At 41.0% G+C, this 21524-nt stretch overlaps 1 long non-coding RNA gene and 1 pseudogene across 1 annotated transcript in view; one reads left to right on the top strand and one right to left on the bottom strand.

The window, feature by feature from the left end:
- Positions 1-4811: 4811 nt before the first annotated feature.
- LOC123648013 lies at positions 4812-5306 on the bottom strand (annotated as a pseudogene).
- A 7816-nt stretch (positions 5307-13122) lies between these two features.
- The window catches only part of LOC123648335, a 35528-nt gene continuing 27126 nt past the window's right edge, over positions 13123-21524 (top strand). The window contains exons 1-2 of the long non-coding RNA XR_006738569.1: positions 13123-13297; positions 16623-16705. This is a non-coding gene — a long non-coding RNA (uncharacterized LOC123648335). The remainder of the gene's footprint in view (positions 13298-16622; positions 16706-21524) is intronic.

Raw genomic sequence — 21524 nt, 5'->3', positions numbered from 1 at the left:
CAGAGGTCAGGAATTTGTTTTTATAGTGTCAAAATCATATTTTAAAGATGTAACATGTATTCTGGTATCTCTTTGCTGGGTAAGTGTACTGCTTATTACAGAGATTACTGAGGTTTTATGACACAGAGTTTGGGTCAAGAATGAAAAGTTTTGAAGATTTACATTTTTCTCCAGCCTTGACCTTTTGGCTTTATTCCTTAATTAAGCAAAGACATGGCAGCAAAAGGGAGTATTATGGGCCTGCTGTATCCCCGGGGCGTTATGAGACACCAGACACAGTTAAGCTATCTCAAGACAACCATGTTCTCTGGAGTTACTTTATTGCTATTATAAAAAATCTTTATTATGGGAAAAAATATGTATTTTTATGCCAGAAGAAGATGAAGATGACAGTTAGGCTGTTGAACGGTAGTTTCGGTTGAGCTTCGTGCCCACAGAGATTGTAAAACACCCAAGACTAGGAGAGGCCTCCTGATAGAATTCTTAAGAAACCTAAAGGGGTATATTAATCTTTGTGAAATTCATAGTTGGAACAGGGTACCATTAACTGGCACTTTCCAGTTATCAAGATATTTTATGAAACTGAAAAAAGTCCTATTACACTTGCTAACAGGGCCAACTTTGGGGGTGTGGCTAATGAAATAATCTCTTTCCAGATTGTTTTAGGACTGTAAGAACCTTGAGATCCTGAATCCCCAAAGATGGCTGTGGCTTTTGTTATGTGCTATGTAGCAGCTTCTGTGTGAGTTTGCTTTTCCTTTACTAAAGGAAAAGAAAACCATTAATTGAAGATATTTTAATTGCTGAGTTTTTCTTTTCCGTTGAGAATCTGGGACTTTTCAAGTTGATTTGTATTGTTTTTAATGCAAATAAATCTCCCTCTCTGCTCTGAGAAAAAAATAACCTTGACTTAAACTACTCATACCTCTTTCTGTTGATGTTTACCAAAGTAAGACTTCTGCAAAAAATATTATTCCTTAAACCTTGCATCTTGGCGTTCCTTTGCTACCAGGAAAAGTCTATATATTTGCTTATCTATTAATCTTTGTGTTTATTACTTATATTCCTGTCCCACCGAATTCTGGAAGGAATTTAAAGTTGTTCTTGGATTTATCTTCTCCTGGCTTTTACTAATGGATCTTCCAGGAACTACCTCCTGGAGTTTACCTGTTTCATATGTACCTGTAGCCTAAAAACAGATAAGAGAATTATTTCCCTTCTACGCGTGGGAGGGAGAGATGAATTGGGACCCCCAACCCACACTGTAGGCTCTGAACTGGGGAAATCTGCTAGCAGAAGCAGGGAAGCATTAGTATCTTCTGCTTGGCAAAAAAGTTGTGGTCTCTCCTGTGTACTCTAGGTCAAGAGGAAGCCAAGAATTCCACGTTCAAAGGGGCGGTTTCCCAGAGCAGATTCTCTAGAAGGCAGGGCCATTGTGCCTTCATTTGTGAGGCACCACCTTTAGAGTCAGTCCTATGATTGGTGAGTTAGGGAGCGACACTTCCGGCTATCTAAGCGAACCATTTGGCCTCCTTCATGAGAATCAAATTCTAACAAAAAGCAAAAACAAAAACAAAAAACTCACCAAACCGACCCCCACCCCATGCCCTGCCGTGTTTCTACATAAAGAAAGACTGAGACTAATTTTTTTTTTTTTTTTTTCCTGAGACAGAGTCTAACTGTGTTGCCTGGGCTGGCTAGAATGCAGTGGCATTGTCATAAGTCACGGCAACCTGGAACTCAGGCGATCCTCCTGCCACGGCCTCCCAGAGTCCTAGGATAACACGCGTGAGCCACCTCGCCCAGCCTGAGACTAATTTTTTAAATAAATTGTTATTTTTATCATCACATTGCTAACCAGATTCCATGTGAGAAAGTCTATTGCTCGGCTTTCACTGCACTTGGCCACCTCAGAATCAGGAGGTCTAGGTAGCCTCCAATCCCTCCTCTCTTCCTGCTGCCCCCAGCAGCTCTGCAGGTCAAAGCTCACTACACACATTAGTGTGCACTTAAAATCTCTCAACTGGAGGTTATGGCCTACTCTTTAGCTTTTTTTTTTTTTTCCGGTACAATAAAACTGCATTCCAAGGATTTAGAATAGTCCCTCCGGTCGTAATGGGATTTCACAAGTTGATCCAGCAAGCTCTTTGTGCAGAGTCTGTTTTGGGAAATGCACAGTGAAGGGGCAGCAGGAGATACAAGATGAGACCCCATCCTTGCTTCTGTCAGGAACGTCATGGTGTTGGGGGAAGAAGAGCAGCCTCCTTTTTTCTCTGACCCTACACAGTGGAAGCTGAGGGTGTGAACCCACAAGAGAAGTTCCAGCGGGACCTAGACAGAGAAGCAGCTAGAGAGGGTTTGGGTGTGAGGAGGCAAGGAATGGACTTGTAGGTTGGAGAAATCACTGTGGCTAATTTTATCCTCTGCAGTCTTAGATATTTAGAGTTCTTTCCTTACAGCAGAAAACTTTTGCTGGCTACCAATTGCCTAGTGAGAATGTCATTTTAGTTTTCTGGTTTTTTATATTCATATTTTGGACAGAGTTTGTTTCATGGTATAAGCTTGTTGGCTCCACCCTAAGGAAAGATGCTCACATTCTGCGTATTGTTATCAAACCATTCAGTACATAGTTCCATGTTTCTTTCCAGATACCAAGTGGTGTCCAGCCAGTCCTATGAGCCACTCCAAATTTGCAGATCTCTCCTGTCATGAAAGCAGAGTAATCTCAGGAGATTGATGCCACTGAACGTCCCCAAAGCATAGCTGTCAAGTATGTAGATGCAAAATTTCACCATTTCATTTTATCGATTTTCAGAGCTTATTGAGTTACTTATGTGTTTCATCACTTCCAAAATAACCGTGTGCTCTTCCTGCGGTGCTCTTTTATTTTGAAGACCCCAAAGCAAGGCACCCAGGAGTCAAGGGAAAAAGCCTTTCCAAAATGAACCAGTGTGAGCAATGTAGGAAAAATACAGTGCAAAGCTGACAGAAAAGCAAGTTCTAGTTTTCCTACTTCTAAAGGATTATATCAAACAGGTTTAAAATAATGGAAAGTATCTGGGCTCTCTGCATGTGGTAGCAGAAAGGTGACTGCTACCAATGAGACAATGTTATACAGACTAGTGTTTTGTGAAACACTTGAAATGCTATGTACATAACAAGGTTAGAGTACTTGGCCCTCAAGAACAAAACGGACCAAAGCAACTTATAAATTGGCACTGTGACTCAGGTTTGAATGGAAATAGGCAAGAATCCATAAGGCAAATACACAGTCCAACTATGATTTTTTGCTATTATCACCATCTTTTTCTGATTCCTTTTTTTTTTTTAATGCTGCCGAGAAGATGTAGAAAGTAGAATGTGAGCAAGGTAGGCGATGATTAGCATCTGCCGAGAAGACTTCTGGGTAATTGATCATTCAGTAAGAAGTACCTAAGGACAGAATTGGACCATTATTAGAAAGAAATACAGAATTCATGTCACACACACACACACACACACACACCCCCTATCAAATCCAGTGCCCAATCTTTTGCCTGATTAATCAAAATTCCAAAGAATTTTATTCAATCAGATTGTTAACCTGGGCATCTCCGCTGAATCCCACCGCAGGTGATGCTATTTCACGTAATTAAAGCCCATGATTCAGTAGATTCAGTAGAGAAGAAATTCCAACTCCTTACACTTAGCTAAGTGTTTGTTATTGAAGGATTCCTGAGCCTTCCAAATTCCAGTAGCCCTGAAGGGGCTCAAGAAAGGGAACATTCTCCTTTCTACTGGCAATTTGTTCATTTAGCAGTGAGCAAGTGCCAAAGTGTTTTTTATTGTCATTTTTTTCTTTTTTTTTTTTTAAAGGTTTTTGCCCGAGAGTCCTGAACTTAAACATGTAGCCATTTTGCGTGAAAACTAAGTCTACGACATTACAGCATGATTAGGTTAAGGGATTCTAACTAGTTTCTGATCCAGAACATTAGTTTGTCAACCTCTATTTTTTTGCTGCTTTTCTTTGTATTCGTTGGTGTATGAGCATTTGAATCCAATGCTTAAAATGATAAAGGTAATAATCACTAACAGCAGTCTTGTTCCCGATTTTCTTGCATTGTTATTAGAACTCTGTCTGGATGTTTACCTCTCATCCTTCCTTACGAAACTGGGTTACTTCCTCTGTCCGAACCCTGCGGGGAAGTCATAAAAACCAGCGTTTGCGGTAACATGGCAATGCATTTTAAGAAGATTCAGCTCCTAAGAGGTGGGGAGAAAATGTATTACCAGACTTTGCAGAGGTGAACGCGCCCCAGCAGATTGGGGACCGAGAGGAGTAGGGTCCCTCTGGCCGCCCGCCCCCTCCTGCCCGCCCCTCGCGCGGGCGTCCGTTGCACGAAGCCGGGGCCCTGTCGCCGCTGCTCCCAGGGGAGCTGGGCCCTCGCGCTCCCTCCAGGATGGGACAGGATATGACAGCCCGGTTTGTGCACCAGCATCCTTAATATTTCCTTCCTTTCAGAAGCAAATAGAGCGTTCCCTTATCTGAATGCTAATTTCCTAGTTAAAAACCCTCCCTTGCTGACAAGGGACTGAAAGAGTTTTAAATCACAGATGTAGAGTATCAAATGCAATAATGCTCTTGCAATAGTGCATTGAAGCCTCAATTAATTAACCCTTGGGCTAAGTAGGCAGGTACATGGCGGTGGCCGCAGGCGGTGGATGGATGAGATTTAAATGTGCATCTCATTTCCCCAGCACGGAGCATGCCGTTTGGTTCAGAAAGGAGTCATTTTGCACACTCGCCTCATTTACTCGCTGCTTTAATCCTCCTAATTCCACCTGAGATCGGGGGAGAATTGAAAAGGAAGGCGAGGAGCAGGGGCTGCGGTCCGGGCTTTTGTTGCGCGCGGTCCCCGGGGGCCGCTCGGCGCCGGGTCGCGCGGGGGCTCCCGCCTTCCCAGCGGGCGTCGGTGGGAAACCTTCAGGGCGAGATCCAGGGGGGTGGGGCAGAGTTTGCAGGTTTAGGGGGTGCGGGCGGACCTTGGGGAGGATGCCCCGCCGAGCCCAGCCTGCCCAGGTGGCGGGTCCCCAGTCCAGGCTGCGGCCTGCGCTGGGCATGGGGGGCGAGGCCTCTGCGCCCCGACGCCCGATGGGCGCGCAGGTCGGGTGGGGGCTTGAGCCCCGCGGCGCGCAGGGGTCCCGCCGCCTGGGTTCGGGAACCGCCTCCCAGCCCCGTCCCGCGCTGACTCGGTGTAACTCTCCAGCTCATTTCTCTCCACGCGATTTACCATCTGTGAACTCGTCTTTAACCTAATAAAAATCATCTAGCTTTTGACTAACAAGAAAAGGAAACAGTGCTCATTGTGGGGTTTGGGGAAAATGGCTTCACTAATGTGCAGGATGAGAACGGAGTGATTTATAGGCGGTTTTAACTGTAGGCTATGATTAGGGGGCTGGTAGTAAGTGCATTAGATGTCTAAGTGTGGCAATAGAGTAAATAGGCGTTTTATTTATCGCAGTGCCAGGGGCCTCTTAGCGGAAGAGCGCTTCTCCAAATTGAAATATAGCAGAGTTTACACTCCTGATTAGGGCTTCAAGCGCAGAGCCCAAGGCTATCAGCTAAGCAGAAACAACGCTCGCTGACACCTAATTGTCACTGGATTAATGTGCAAACAGGGACAGCGAACAGCAACAACAAATAACCTAGTGTCAGAGCCGTTGGTGGCAGTGTCCACTCGCAGTGACTTGGGGCCAAATTGGAGTTTATATGTCAAAACAGGCTCAGATCAATGTGCCGGGCTCCTCCTGCAAAGGGCTGGATGGAGTCGTGGCAGTTGTTGATCTATGTATGTGTGTGCGGGCACATTATGTGCCGGGGAGTGGAGGGGAGCAGGCAGACGGAGGAGGTGAAATGCCTTTCCATTAATTTTTTTTCTGCTTTATGCTCCCGAATTCACAGCTATTAAGATAAATTTATGTGAATCAGGTCTTTCTCTCCAGGATCTTGTGACTTTCGCCTGTGTCTCCATATAAAATTTAATAACCCTGTTTGTGAATCAAATCATTCCCACAACAACAGATTCAATCTGGGTTGCCACCTGTCTAGCTTTGGACAGGAGCAACCGAATATGGCAGCTGGGTTCCAGCTTTTCCTGGGGCTGGTGGTTGGTTGGCTGCCTGGTAGGTCAGTTTGCCCTGGGATTTTCCAAAACAGGAGTAGATGTGGCTGACATCTGAAAGGGAAAGGGAGGACAGCCTTCCATATTCCCGAGACCCCCCTTTTCTTTAAATGACCAAACTGGTGGCAGCCCTATTTAAAAAACACAAGAATTTATAAGAGTCTAAAGCAAATGGAAGAATAGGTTACCATCCAAGAAGTTCTTATGTTCACTCATTTTTCTTCTACAATTAGCCATTTAGGGAGGGAAAAAGTCACAAATACATGAATTATGTTCCTAAATGTATTTCTAAAGTTCTTAAGTTTTATTGAGCATGAAAGTTGGTCTTTCTCTGTGTTAAGGACTGAAGAAGCTATAGAACTAGCTAGTGGCTCAATGGTGCAAAGTCTTATGATTTAAACTTGACATTTGCAATTTTTTGCCGTAAAATATTACTTTCTTTATTTCGAGACTTTAGTTGGAAACCTCGTAATTCCCTTTAAGCTCCATTTGATTGTCAATTGCACAACTCTCTCTAAAGCTTAGGGCTTATGATTTTCATACACACATGATTTATACTTTTTGTGTCACAATATAATGTACTTTGGTACAGCTCCCACTTATTTCCCTTGCATCATGAGAGCTTTCCCTTTTAGAGGCTGGGAGTTTTATAGCGAAGCTATGAAAGAGTTGTGACCTGGCTGTAGATCTCCCTGAATTGTCCGAAAATTGCCTTTTTTGCTGCCATATCCAGCCTTCTGTGCCACTCCATTTAATGTATTTTCAGAAATGGTGATCTGGCTATCTGCATATCTGGATAATAGAATGAAATAAATTTTGCTGTTGAAAATTTCAATAGCTGGCCACAGAAAGCCCATGCATTGCCCCAGCTATGGGTAGAGGGATGGCAGAACGTGTTCTGGGTATTGCAAACACTGAGATTTCCTTTAGTCCATTTGTTGTCAGAAAATCATGGAGCTGAATCTGCAATGGGTAAATCCCAAATACATTTTACTAATGGTATGCTGGATCAATTCAATGCATTTCAGTTGTAAAACTCTAAAGCCATCCAAGCTGCTGATTAGAGCATAAAATTAGATCTAATGCTCTACATTAGGACAACAATACTTAGAAAACCAAAATGTCACAAGTATAGATACGAAGTTTTCTGAAAACTTATATACTGTTATGGTAAAGATTGGAATTCATGCAAAAATTTTGCTGATCCTAATTTATAATAAAGATTGGAATTCATATAAGAAGTTTGCCAATCCATTTTGTTGATCCTAATTATTATACTTTGTAATTCTTACTTTGTTGACTCCTAGAACTAGAAGGAAATTTAGAGACTATCAAACCCTCTTTGTAGCCCTATTTGCAGATGGAGAAACTGAGTCCCAGAAAGGTTGAAAGTTTTGCTCAAAGCCACATGTATACATACAACTACATCTTCCAAATATTCCTCCCATACATAATTATTCCAGTCAAGCCATGAGCATTGTAAATGTATAAGAAAAACATCAAATATTTTTGTTATACTTTGTAAACATTAATTATTCAGGCATTTATAAACATTAAAATTTTCCTGGAACATAAAAACTGATTTTTTAAATTATTGATTTAAGAAATGATTTAAAATGGGTGTTTATTCCTTGATCACTTATCTAGAAATTGTGAAACAATTAAAATTTTAAAGATGTTTTCAGTATTTGAAAGTGTTGCCATGTCTTGGTTATTTGAGGTTGATGTTTTATTATTTCTCTTCTAGTTTTCTGTTTCTTTTATCTCCCACTCTTTCTGCTGTTTTGGCTTTTTACCTTCTCCTTCAGGCTTTTAGGAGGAAGCTAAGACTCCAAGAAGTTGATTTTATCATTGCTTGATAAAAATTTCATGAAGAAAATACGACAGAATGACCAGATAGAATGGAGTTTGATTATCATACTTTTCCCTGGCTCTCAGTATGATTGGTAATCAAGGAATAACCTAGCCCATAGAAGAAAAGGTAATATTTGATAGGTTTTTAAATAATTCTGCTGGAAAATTACAGATTTATTTGTGTATGAATCATCACTATCAGAGTTCCTGTGATGGCCTTCGAGGTATAAACCTCAGTGTGTGTCTAAATTATTAAGCATCTGGCCGGGCATGGTGGCTCACACCTGTAATCCTAGCACTTTGGAAGACCAAGGTAGGAGGATTGCTTGAGCTCAGGAGTTCTGGACCAGTGTAGGCAACATAGCAAGACCTTGTCTCTAAAAAGATTTTTAAATTAGCTGTGTGTGGTGGTGCATGCCTGTAGTCCTAGCTACTCAGGAAGCTGAGATGGAAGGATAGCTTGAGGTTGCAGTGAGCTATGGTCGTGCCACTGTACTCTAGCCTGGAAAACAGAGTAAGACCCTGTTTCAAAAATAAAATTAAACAAAATTAATTAATTAAGTAAATACTCATCTGCTCTGTTGATGTAGCTAGGTTTTAAGAGAAGTTCAGTAAACTGAAATCGCATTATGTTAACCAAGAAAAAATTAGTTTCCCCACGATGTTGGGTGTGACTATTTAAATCTAGATCTAATCTGAAATTTCTGGCAATTTGGTCAGACTCTGGGTAATATCTGGTAGCAGTCTTCAGGGGAAGTATCGACAGTCTTCAGGGAAACTGCTGAAATCTAAGCTGGGGACCATCACTGGGGCTGTAAGCCTGTACGCTGACCTGATCCACTCCCCCCTCTCTTCCCCACTCTTAGTTCTTGAGAATTTCAAAAGCAGTCCTTATCAAAATAACCAGTACTGGGCCTACAACTGGGCACTTTCATACAATAATCAGATTAAATTTGATTCTAATTTTGTAGACTGAAATGATTGTACAAAATTCTCTTAAAGGAAGAAAGAGGGAAAAGCTACTCCAGAATTATCTCCATGAGGGAACATCATTTGTCCTGGGTGAACAATTCGGGGTGCGTTTGACAGTAACCAAAGCCATTTCGGAGAGAAGAACCAGGTGCTGAAGGGAAAGACCACTAATGTGGGACAGGTGGGAGGCCTGGGTTATGGTTGCAGCCCTAGGATCCCCTAGTGGAGTGACCTTGAACAAGTCACTGTCAAACAGCCATGAATCGTGGTTTCCTTAATTGCAACCAGGAGACTAGGCACAGAATTTCTTAAGGTGAGGTCCATGAGTCAAGTAAATCAGCATCCAACAAGTCCCTCCAGGAGGTTCTAAAGCACTCTAGAATGTAACACACTTGGATCAAACGACCAACACATTTTCTTATAAATGTGAGGTTTTTAGTCACTTATGCTTTAGCAATTTAAATTTAACTCCAATATTACAGTTTGTGGAAAAGACTTGAAGAGGCACTGATGACTGATTTTAAATACTCCTTCAGACCACAGGAGGACTTCATTATGCAGCCTCTTCAGGGACTTCTTAGATTACACATACCTTGTGGAGAACATCAATAGGAGTCCCTATTTGCTTTTTAATATTCTCTCTACCTTAAGAAAAACCATAATGCATTTCTGTAATTAACAAAACAGTCTGTGGATTAAAAATACTGTGAGATGTCCTCTCCCTATTTTCTCACTTGTTTAAATTACTATGCTGTAACTTTAAGTTGCATGATTTCATGTACATAGTAATGTGATTTTATTTTTTGCATTTTAAACTTTTGAAATAGAATGAAAATGAACATATCCCAACTCAACATTCTTTTAAGATTGTGCAAGCAGCCTAGTTCTTTAACATCATAAAATGATATGCATCTACATATGTTCCTTTTATTTAAACATAATTAAAGGCAGACAAGTATACTATATTCCAAACATGTGTATTCTTCTTTGGTAACCAATTTGTAGAAATCACTTTTTTCCTACCCTGGTGCCATAGATCTTATTCCATTTTCATTTTATAACTGGATTTTAAAATCCAATAGGCACTTCCTGTATGGGGCTTGCAAGGTTTCTCAGACTCAATGTGTATCAATTTGTGTTCTTGCATGGTTAAAATAAAAGCAAAAGTATGTGGTGAGCAGTAAGTTCCTCTTTCTATCACGTTTAATGTCAGTCATGGAGGAACAATATATTGTGTGCTTTCTGTGTATATACTCTTTGTAAGGTAGGACTTTTTTCCCCCCTTACTTAAGGGAAGTTTTTCTAAGAGCACATCTTTTTAATAGTATTCTTTCCCCTGCTTAGTGAGGGACTATTGACTGAGTGGACACCGCTTACTGTAGCTGCTCAGAGCTGCCAGCAGCAGAGTTTCCTGTGATTGATTTTATATAGCACCTTTTATACTTGAGAAGTCCCAAAGCACTTAACAAAGCAGCGAATGAGTTTGATGCTGATCGTGACGGCGTAGGCAAACACCCACAATGGCACAAACCGGTGGCCGCTCACATTGCTTCAGATTCTCCAACTCTCCAGAAAGCGGGTGGCCAGGTCACCACCATTCTCTCTGGTCTGCCTAGAATCTCCAGACTGGAAAGGACATCTAGCTATCTTTGGAGACATTCCTTGGCCTCCACCCTGACCAGCCCCCATAAGGTAGATGTGACTGGCCACTGTGGGTGGTTTCAAAGGAGCCATCTACTCTCTAATCCTGTATTTCCTCATTGGTTCAATATGGTGGTTGGATTTGGTGGTCCTGTCTGTCCAGTCAGAAGTTCTAAGATTCTATTTCGGAGTATTTTTTGGGCTCAAGTAGATTCAGTAAACATCATCATTTTCTCACCTCTTTAACACTCAGCACAGTGCTTAGCACATAATAACCCCTCAATAAATGTTTGTTGAGTGAATACATAAAAATGACAAGTGTCTTTTCAGCATCAGAAAAAGGCAGATTTCAGTCCAGGATAAGGGGTGCTCATGGCCTAGCATCATCTACCTCAGGAAGAAGCATGAAAAGTAAGCCAGCTCTGTCCCCATAGAAATAGCAAAAATGGCACAAAAAATAATGCTTTTTTTCCTCCCCTGTCTTTTTTTACCTGGTATGGATGCAAAAGGCTGAAGCGGCTTGCTTCACTTGCAGGTTGGGAGAGGAAAGAAAAAGAAAATTGACAAGGCTTACCTTAAAGAACACTTCTTCTTAAAGAACAGACATTAAGCTCAGAAGTGTGGTCTATTAACCTCCAGTAAAAAGAATCCGAAGGAGGAGAGAACGGAGAGACCCCGAGGAGAGGACAGCCTCACCACTTTGAGTAGGTCTTGCAGTGACAAGGAGACTGTCATTGAAGGAACAGAAGGAAGGCCATGGTATTCTTAGGAATCTGGGCTATTTTTGTCCCAATTTTCACAGAGTGAACTGTGTCTCCTAGTGTCTCTAGCAGGGAGCTGGAGGACGACTGGGGAGGGAGGGAAAGAGAAAGTCACACTGAGTCCTCTGGTCCCATACATCCCTTGTCCCTCTGGGAGGAGAGAGGTGGCACTCTGACTGTGCAGGAGGAATTGGCAGGGTGTGCCCTGTGGCTGAAGCTAGATTGATACCCAGGTGCCTGTGTGTCATTACACATCTGATCACCCAGTTAGCTTGCTCAAAAGAGGTGGCGAACATCCAAGTTAACGTGTGTGTGTGCATTCCTCCTTACCTGAGCTCTATATATGGAGAGGGAGAGAGAGTGTGCGAGCACACCATAACTTTGAAACTCACTTTCAAGTAAGCAACTTACTTTTGTCTTACACAGTGCATTGGACTATTTAATCTCCTTTGCTTTTTAAATGGTCCAGGGAGACCCATGGTATTATTATCTCCATTTTACAGATGAAGAAGCTGAGGCCCAGAGAGCACAAGTGACCCGCCCAAGGTCACACAGCTAGCAAATGGCAGAGCTGGAATTCAAACCCAGTTTGGTGAATGCCACATCTTACTCACTGTGCACTGTGCTTTGCTGTCTCCATCTCAAACTGAAGAAAGAAAATCCTGCCTGAAGAAAGAAACTTTATTGTTATGACACTCCAGTATTTGAAGAACTAAATTATGGATGTTTATAGTTTACTTTTGAGCTCAGACCACACAGACAGCTGCTTACCACCCTAGGTTGTCAGTTAAAATATACTTTTTTATTTCACAAGCCTCTTCTTTTCAGGAACAAGAATAAACACCTATGATGTCCACCATAAGGCTCAGGGCTGTGTGTATTGACTTTACTTGGGGCATCCTTGAGACCTCAGGGATCCCAGCTCTAGGATGAGAGGGCTGGGCTGGACCAACATGCTCCAAGTTCCCTTTCAGCTCCAGCAGACTGTGATGCCAAGTGGGTGAGAGTCCACCGACCTGCAGCTACAGGACAGGGGCAAAACTGGGGTGGATGTGACTGGAAACTCAGTTCAGATCCATACTGGCTTATTGGGAGCAGATGATGACAGACACTGGGCTCAAAGCCGGGCCCATGAACATGCACAGGACGTGGTTCCTGCCCTCAAGGGGTATGGAGTCTAGTGCAGCCTCCCCAGCTGAATAATTGGCAGTTATTGCTCACGTGTTTACCTTTTATTGGTGAAATTTCAAGATGTATTCCTTGTACAATACGAGTAGTTTAAACAATATCCATACCTGATTCATTCTTTCTTCTAATCAATGGACAAAAGAAGATCTAGTTAAATAGGTGGACAGACATTGAGCAGGCATCTCTGTGGCCCAACAGGTGAGCACGTTCTGCTGCTAAACGTGCACACATTGCAGGAGCCCTGAAAAAGCCATCATGTTGTATCTTTGGGAAGTCGCAAAGAGAAACAACTCGAGAGACTCCAACTATTAGGAAATATGCCTTGGAAATATGCCTTGGAAGTACCATACAAGGATGGTAGGGCCTCCGGTGTTTCGGACCGACAGGGGCGAGCTGCAGAAGAGACTGATTAGGAGAAGCAGCGCAGGTGGCGTGGATCACTCGGCAGTTTTGTTTGGAAGGAAAGCTGGTCAAAGCCACAGGGAGTCCTTGCAAGGCCAAAGGAGAGAAAGTTGTTCCCTTGGAGAGAGTGGCATTTTGGAAAACTGAAAATCACTTCAGTAATATTGCATGTGAGAATCTTTGTAACCAAAAAGAAATGCAATAAACCTCTCGGTTTGAAGGCGTCTTCAATATTTTACAAATCACACAATCATCTCCAGCTTTGCGCACAAAGAAAAATCCACATGACAAACCTTATGGAACATTAGCGATATCAAGGTAAGCAACATCTGCGGAATACCAATGAAATTATCCCCTACCTGCTGCTGGTGTTTTCGAAAATGTGAGGCGAAGGGTCCATTTTTTTCCCTGTTAAATATGGAAATCGGTGTTTGAGTATTCCATGAAGTTCTTCAGGTTCATTAACAAGGTCAAAATCAATGTTATTTTACTGTTTGGAATCATTTTTGGCGGAACAATGAAAAGAAACCATAGTAGAAGTAGTCTTAATATAATCATTTTCTTTTCATTGTTCTTTATGGGAAAATAATTTGGCCCGAAATTTAGTGGTCCCATCAGGGAGGTGATATCTTTAAAAAGGTGGTCTGAAGGACAGGTTTTACTGTACTTTAATAGGCTTATAGATTAATATAAATCTTAATATTCATAATCTTTACCATTTCTTTTCTCAATATCTGCTCCATCTATACATCTATTTATAATGTATGTTTCAAACACAAGATATACTTGATTTTTATTAAATATACTGATGGTGCTACAGGGACAGCCACTTGACCTAGTTAAAAAAAATAAAAAGAGCAAGGGGGTCAAATTTATGGGTAGTCTGCTGCTGAAAACAGATTTTTGCAGATAATGCAATGGCCTGCGAGCAGGGCTGTCTTTGCAGTTTTGCCATGTGCTATTATTTGTGTATGGCCAGGTCAGTAAAATAAATATGCAGATCTCAGGTGCCACGTGTGAGCTGCACATGATCTGATGACATGTGGACTTCTCACCCGACAGCTTGATTTTTCTAATCAAAACATAGAACGTTTTCAATCTCTCTCTCTATATGTTCACAAAAGAAAATCACAGTGATAACTAAATATGAAATTTGCTTACTGGATAGAGAAGATAATATGTGGATATGTGATGTTTGCCAGGAATGAAGAAATATATGCTAATTTATTTTTGTGTGGTTATTTAAGGGAAACATTATCTAAGTGATTTTGGTTTTATTTTGACTCTGAGATTCCTGGTTTGCCTGTCTGCTTATTACGTTATAAACATTGGAAAAATTAATGAATTGTGTGTGTGTACAAAATTGATATATTATGCAAAAATATACATATATATCTTTTTTTACTGATTATAAAAGTAATACATCCTCATTATAGAAAACTCATAAAATATGGGAAAAAAATATACCTACCCCCCAGAGATAACCATGTTAACATTTTCTTTCCTCTGTATTGTTTTACATGGTTAAGAGCATCCTGTATGTATAAAATTGAGTATGGATTTATTAAATTCCATTATATAATCCTATAATTTACTTTATTTCCTATTAATTGAATGTTTGTGTGGTTTGTTGGGTTTTTTTTTCTTATTATAAATGTAGAAAACAAACATCTTTTTACATAAATCTTTGTTGGCGTTTCAAATGACTGCCCCACGGAGCTGGATTAAATGGAGTGAACATTTTTAAGGCTTTTGATACATATTGCCAAACCACTTTCCACAAAGCCTAGGCCAATTTATAGTGTAAACTTATTTTAATGAGATTAGATGTATTTTGCCCACATTAGTGAAACAACGTGGTTTCAGATTTCCAAAGCATTGATCTGAGATTGTAATGAGTTTCTGTTGTGGTTGCTCTGAGGGAGGTGCAAGAAAGTGTTGCAAAGGCCTCTTTATCTGCTGTCTGCACGTGCTAGTTAGTTCTGGTTAATTCACTTCGTTTTTTTAAAAAAATTATGTGGTCCTCAGAAATAGTATTTCACATTTTAAATATTAATCTTAATTGAAAAAAAGAGAGAGCTTGAATAATGGCATATACATTTTCTTTACCTTTATATACTTCTCTTGGTAAAGAGAAAAAAACCTGGAATTTATTACTAGAAAAATGTGACTATAAAAGTATTTATGCCCTCTTGGTCACCCAACTCTCAGCCTTATTGGCTTTAAATATTTTGTCCACAGTACCTCAGTCCTCTAAGCTATTTGGCTGTGTGCATGATGCTATATTCCTGTCCCTTCTGTTGACAAGGATGTGGCTTTGTGTCCCCTGATGCCTGTGTACAGAGGCTGGGCCCTCTGAAAGCAAAGGACAGTCACTGCCTTTGTGATCCCTGCATCCTACACACACTGGGTTGTGACACCCGTTGTCAGATGGCAATGTGTTTGCTGCGCTTAAAACTGTTTAAATCCTTGACGACATTTAAACACTGTCAGTTACCCCCAAGACTCAACAGTGTATGAGTATGTGTGCTTTGGGCAGTAAAAATAGTGGGACATCACATAAAGAAAGGAAAGCAAGAAGGCAGAGTAGACAGGCTGGCCCATTCACATTTAAATGCAAGGCCAAGGATTGTGGGTTGTTTTCTGACGAATCTTCCATTTTCTGCTAGTGTGTGGCTTTCACCGTTCTAAGTGGCGGTTCATGGGTCTTCTTTGCTTTCTGGCTTTCTAATAGGCAACTAAATCCTATTTCTGAGAAGCAGAATAGATGTTGCAGAGAGGTATCTTTCTTTGGGTTGCCTTGGTCAGCTTTAAAATGCCTTTTCATAGGAGGAAGGAAAGAATGAAAGTCCTTATGCTGAAGAGGAGCTGCCTTCTCAAAACTTGGCCCAGCATTGACCATGGCTGTTAATGGCTGAGGCTGGCTGCTTTTCCCTGGAGGGAAGCCCTGAGACAGGCCTGAGGCCTCAGGACTGGGGAGAGGATCTGAAGGGAACCAACTAGCCCTCAGTGAGGCTTGTTTTTGTCCAGACGCTGACTCTATAGTACATTGGTAACCTTATTTTATTTGAAATAGAACCTCTCACTATATTTCAAAGTGGTTTACAACTCTGTATAAAATATAACATCTTCACTGGGTGATGGTAGAATATAAACAGTGGGAACACAAATATTAATACTACCCTCACAATGCATGCCTTACAAAAGATATTTGCTAAGTTTTGTTATATATAAAAATATATTTAGCTACCAACTTTACTGTCACTGTGGAAAATTGCACAAACCAATATATATAAGTGAATAATTTTACATATAGTTAGTGTCTTTTTTGATTAAGAAAGTCTTTTAAAGAACATATTAATTATGCATCTTACGTATCCTATGTGGCTAAAGCAGCTCTGTGAATAGAGACCTGCCAGTTGTTTTGTTAAAATAACAGAGTGCAGCTGTGATTAAAAAAAAAAAAAATGGATGCAGCATATCTGGAAAAGCTATTTTTATTTTTAAATTGGGGGGTGGGTGGGTCTGAGTTAATGTTTTATTTTGCAAATATAAGAATTTTGGGGAAGAGTGTTAGACCAGGCAAATGTGTGGGACACAATGGAGTGAAGGTTGTGTATTTACTAAAATATTTTCCAACTAGGACTTTCCAAGTTAGTGGCAGATATGTGTGGGAAAGTCGCCCTGGAAATCAGACAGAGGAGGAGGATGCACACCAAAAGAGAGGTTTGTTGGTTGTTTTTTTTTTTTTTTTTTGCATTATAGTTGTAATGAGAATAGTCATTGTTTCTGAATGTAAACTTCTTAGGTTTGTAAAACCCCAAGCGACAACTCCCCACAAAAGATAAAAATGTACATTTGAAGGATATAGTTTTACAATCAAACTAGAGGTTGTTTTTGCTTCTCAGAAACAAAGTGGAATGTTATTTGTGCAAGAAAACATTGTTTGGAAGTATTTTCCTGAAGCGTGTTGACTTTTCAATGAGTCGGTGGGCAAGTCCCAGCTGTGTTCACAGCTTTGTGGGCTCCTCCAGGCCGCCGGTGGTGGCTTTGAATGGGGCAGCTCCACGAAATCTGCATGAAAATCGGGAATTGTCAAAGTAATTTGCCACTTACTGACTCACTCTCTATGCCTTTGTGTTTTGATCAATAAAAACTTAAATCCTTTACCCAGTTTAGTAACAACCTATTCTAAAGCATTATATTCCCTCTAATCTTCTCGGGTTCTGGTTGTACAGTTATCCATTTTCAATGATATTCATTTTAAAAGGTTAACAAACGAGAAACTAAACCAACCATACAAATAACAGCCCAAAGAACACTTTCCAAAATGTGTTGCTGTAGTGCCATTTCAAATTTAATATTCATGCAGAGGAAAGCTAAAGGCCACCAAACCAGGTGGATAAAATAGTACTGCATTTTATGACTCATTCTTAAATGAAATCTCTTAAATATTGCTAATGAAGCCGGCTCCCCACCCCCACAGCCTTGGCGAGCGCCCTTTGGGCTGCTGGAGTTCCATTTCCCTGTCTAGCAATTTGCCCCAGGCCCCCATTAAATGAATTATCACGGCCCCTAAATCATCTCTGCGGGGGTTTCCTCTAATCCCATCAAGACACTTACACTCCCTTTCTTCCCTCCTGGTGACATAATGAATTATTATTTCACGGGGAGCAGTTAAAGAGGCCCCTTCGGAGGAGCGGAATGTGCGCGGGCCGGGGAAGCCGAGGGCCCCTGCTCCGCCTCGGGCCTGGCGGGGACAAAGAGGCCGCCCGGCCACCAACTGCCCTCCCGGCCGCCCGGGGTGGGGTCCCGCCACCCGCTGCGCGTCCTCCCTCCGCGCTCGGCCCTGGGTGGCTGCGGGGAGCCCGGGAACGCAGGGCCAAGAGAGAGAATATAAATGTTTTCCTTAACTAGAGGAAACACTGCACTCACAAACCACTTGCGGAATAGATTAAGCTAATTTATTAAACACAGTTTGCCTGGTGACTGAGCTGGGCTGAGTAATGATTTACAATTAAAAAAAAATTTAATAAGAGAAAGTCAGGGGCCACCGTGGCCCTAACCGTGGGCCCTGGCGGCCCGAGAGGGCTGGGGAGGCGTCCCGGGTTTGGGGCCGAGGCGGCCTCGGGACGGCGGCCCTGGCGAAGCTCCTGTGGGCAGAGCCCCGGTCCGCTCCCGGGAGGAGGTGACATCAACGGGAAGACAGCTGGGCCCCGGGTGGGGATCCACTTCCCTGGGATTCCGACGGGATGACCCTCTGTCTCCAGAGGAGGAATGGTTGGTTTGTTTTGGGTTTTGTTCTTTCACGTGTTGCTTCGGAGGTGCTCAGACCAACCTCCACATACTAGTGCTGGATCTTCTTTTGAGGGTGCAGTAACATAAAACAGTTTCCAGGAGATTGTGCCTTGAGCAGGGATTCTCAACAGTGCTCAATGTCAGCAACTCTCTTTTCATAATAAATACTTTGTAATATCTGTTTTATTATTATGGCTGCCTAGCACATAGGACAGGCTCATGTGATATTCTAAATGAAAATCTTGGATTATATATCCTGCCCAAACACATCATTTAAAAAAGGAAAGAAAAAGAAAAGATAGAAAGAAGGAAGAAAGAAAAAGGAGGAAAGAAAAAGAAAGGAAGAAAGAGAAAGTAAGGCAAAACATTATGAACTAATTGTAAAGGAAAAAAACAATAAGGTATAATAACACAATAAAATATGAATTTCAATGGGTACATTCTCCATCATGGCAACTAAAGAATGAAGTAATCAAATGCTTGCACCACTTTATAACAAATAAATTTTGATTTAATAGAAAACTATTCAACTGATTATTGTTGACTCTTTTTCTTTATAATTGATATTTTGAAATAGGGTTAAATAACTATATTTATTCATATATGTAGAATCATCCAAATATTACAGCTATGCTTTCAGACTGTCAAAGTCGATGGGGGGAGCTCAAAACCCAGGAGCTACATTGCATTTTTGTCCACGTGATTTTCCCAAATGGTGAGCCACTCTTGGGTGAAGTTCTGGACAAAGCAGTGCACATAGTGGTTGTATTCCTGGAAAATTCAATGTACATTAAAACTATGTAAGTGTACTTTATGTTCATATGAAAAATGGAGCTAGAGATAATTACCAAGGGCTTTTTCACCTATATGAATATCTGATGGAACATCTGGAAGTGTTCTGAGGGACCTGGAAGATTTCTTTGGCACCGATGCACTGCCTTCTTGGGGCTGGTACTACCGCCTTTGAAACTCACTTGTCTAGAGCCTTGGTTCTTAAATTCCTTCAATTATCATTTCATGGTGAGGAGAACGTTTTACATATGACATTAGAGGGTTTGCAGGCCTCTTGGAACTCATTCACGGACCCGGTATCAAATCCTTACATTCTGAGTTAGGAATCCTTAGACTAAAGCTAGAATTGACAGCTTAGAATCATAGAGTGGGAAAGAACTTTGCGTGGATGCTCTGAGGGAGTTTTTGGTCTGCAGCTCATCAAAGTTCTGAATACTATATTCAAGTTTGGGGTTTATTTGGGTACTGCAGGGGATTAGTCGCCTTCCTTGTTCTGGGAGTGGAACCTAAAATTACTTTAGCCTTTAAGGCAGATCTAACACTGTTTACTTCTGCTCAACTTGTGGACAATAAAAACCCTAAATCTATTCTGCTTGTTCTTGTTAAGAGGTATGACCTCTGTACTTAGGCAGTTAATTTTTTGTGTCTAAATGTAGGACTTTACACTAACACCTGTTAAATGCCTTCTGGTCAAAGCTGACTCTTTATTCCAGCCTTGTTTAGATGTTTCTGTGTACCAATTTCATCTTTGAATTCATAAGCTTTGACTTCTAGTTCTGTGTTATCCATATGTCAAAATATTGGAATTAATTATTATGAAAAAAACTGCGAAGCCTCTTTTGCCAATGCATCGTTAGTAATAACACCGTAGGAATATGTTACCTTTTTCCAGTGTGTGTAAGAACAGCCCCGTTATTAGAGTGTGTATATGGGAACGTATTTAGAGTTGAGGAATAAGGCAGTGAACCTTAAAATGTTATGTGTTTTCACTTGTTTTCTTTTTTGTTGTTAGAAAACTTTGCCTTTAATTTTAAAAGTCTTTCAGAAGATTGGTATTCCCCATTCAACTCAATGCTGAGATTTCGTTGATTCTAAAAGTTATATTGTACCAAATTAACATAATTTTTAAAAGAAAGACCTTTCCCGCAACCCTACCATTCTAACAAAATTCTTTTCATTTTTTCATGTCCCCTTTCATGGCTTCAATTTTTTGTCTAGACTTTTCCATATTGCATGCCCTATTTTCTATATTTTCTTCTAGTTCCCTGTTAGAATATGGGTGTTAGCCTGGATTTCCTCTTAGGCAAATAAAAGTGAACTAAAACAGGCAACAGATGGTCTTCAACACAGCTTTGCCTAAGAGAGCTGACAAGCTAGAAATTTTTGTAGGCCTTAAAAAAAATCATCACTATGGGAGTGAGGTAGAATTGTCATATTCATTTAGCAGCTCACTTTCTAACAATCATCATACATTTATATAAGTCAGAAGTGTAAGGGACAACAGGTTCTTGAGCTGCTGATTTAGAAAGTCCTTAAGTTGTAATTTGGAGCGCTTTGGTTTGGGGGCCCCAGCCTGAAGTCAGGGCAGGGTAAGGGGGTGGGAGAAGGTTGCAGAGAGGGCATCTCATTCATCTTTGGTTTTGGAGAGTGTGGGGCCCAGTGTGCTGGGATGGTTGGGGAAATCACCTCCTTATTTGAAGTTTTCCACATTTCTTCCTTTCCAAGTGGAGTGGCTACAGCCTCAAGATGCTTATCCACAGCCTGAGGAAGCCTAAGCTAAAGTTCAATTTACAACTGATACCTACATTTCTATCCCCTTATGCTGAGTATTGTATAGAACGTCTTCACTGTGAATAATCCTTACCATTTAGAAAATGGATAATAATGGTAGCTATCATTTATTGGGCATCTAGTATATGCCAGTCAGTGTACATTTACATTATTATGCTTTACAACAATCTTATGAGATAGGAATCATTATATCATTTTCACAGTCCAAGGTCATTTCACTACATAACATTCTGTGTCTGTTTAAGAATGAATAAATTTGAGTAATATAAAATGATATTGCAAGATCCCAAGTTTTTTCTTGCATTTAAGAAGACAAGAGAAGGTGAGCCGAGAAACCTGGGCCTATTCCAAAGCAGGAAGGATCTTGTGACTGCTCCCCCAGACTTCTCCCTGGATAAAGCACAGGATGTTCTTGGAGCAAGTGAAGGACAGAGACTTGGAAACTTAGCAACAGGGAATGATCCTAAAACAATGAAGCCTAAGAGACAGGGCTGGCATATTTTCAGGATGTAAAATGTCAGACTCTGAATATTTAAGTTGTAGCACAGAATCTGTCACCAAACCGCTGGGAGACTGCAAATCAGTTACTGAAGTAAATTCCTCCAGCCTTAGGCTGCATCAATGTTTGATGAATAAATACATGATGATTCTTCAGAGTTGCTAC

This window comes from Lemur catta, chromosome 12, assembly GCF_020740605.2.
Source record: "Lemur catta isolate mLemCat1 chromosome 12, mLemCat1.pri, whole genome shotgun sequence".
Lineage (NCBI taxonomy): Eukaryota > Metazoa > Chordata > Mammalia > Primates > Lemuridae > Lemur > Lemur catta.
This window is presented reverse-complemented; position numbering and strand designations above follow the sequence as displayed.